This window comes from Colobus angolensis, unplaced genomic scaffold (assembly GCF_000951035.1).
Source record: "Colobus angolensis palliatus isolate OR3802 unplaced genomic scaffold, Cang.pa_1.0 Scaffold38, whole genome shotgun sequence".
In the NCBI taxonomy this organism is placed as follows: domain Eukaryota; kingdom Metazoa; phylum Chordata; class Mammalia; order Primates; family Cercopithecidae; genus Colobus; species Colobus angolensis.
In genome coordinates, this window is record NW_012117154.1 from 2,931,227 (window position 1) to 2,932,040 (window position 814).

An 814-nucleotide genomic window follows, 5' to 3' on the forward strand; every position below is an offset into this window, starting at 1 on the left:
CATTTTTAAGTTAGAATTTTCTAAGGAGTAACCACATTAAGTGCTTTTCAGAGATACAATCTCTATAAAATTATATAAATTTTTAACATAATTTGCAGTTATGGATTAAATCTAAAACACAAAAGTAATCTTTACAGTTAACAATGTAAGGAAACACTACAGGACTTAACAAAAGCCACTCTCTAACAGGATAGCACAGCCAGACTTTATGAGTACGAGTTACCCATTATAATGCACTGTTTAAGGTTAAATTAGGTGTAGTTTCAAAGGCTTTCCTCAACACTATATATTGCTGTCAGGTGGGTGGGGGGCAGGCAGGAATCTAATAATTACAGGTTCTGAAAATCACTCAGGAAGGGAAGCAAACGTTTATGGTGCACTAATACTGCCAGGTCCCGCATCTGATCTGCTCTGACCCTCTGGGTAAGGTATTATCATCTCTTCAGTTAAGCCCGTTACCTATATTCTTAGCTCCTTCTGTTGTGAGGTCACGTTCATTTGCAACCGAGAGGTGGTGGAATGGAGCTACAGATGATGTCCCTTGCCCTGATGCCGATCCGCGTCCACCCCAGCGAGTGTCTGGTGTCTGCGTGCCATTTCCCCTCAATTCCATCGCTAACCATGGCACTATATTTCCATGCCCTCAAAAAAATCTCAAACATCTACTTACTTCTTTCCACTGGAAAAGATTTTTGTGGAATCAGCATCTGGAAGCTAATATGTAATTCATTTTTCTTTTCTTTTTTTTTTCTGTTTTGTTTTGAAACAGAGTCATGCTCTGTCGCCCAGGCTGGAGTGCAGTGGCTGGATCTCC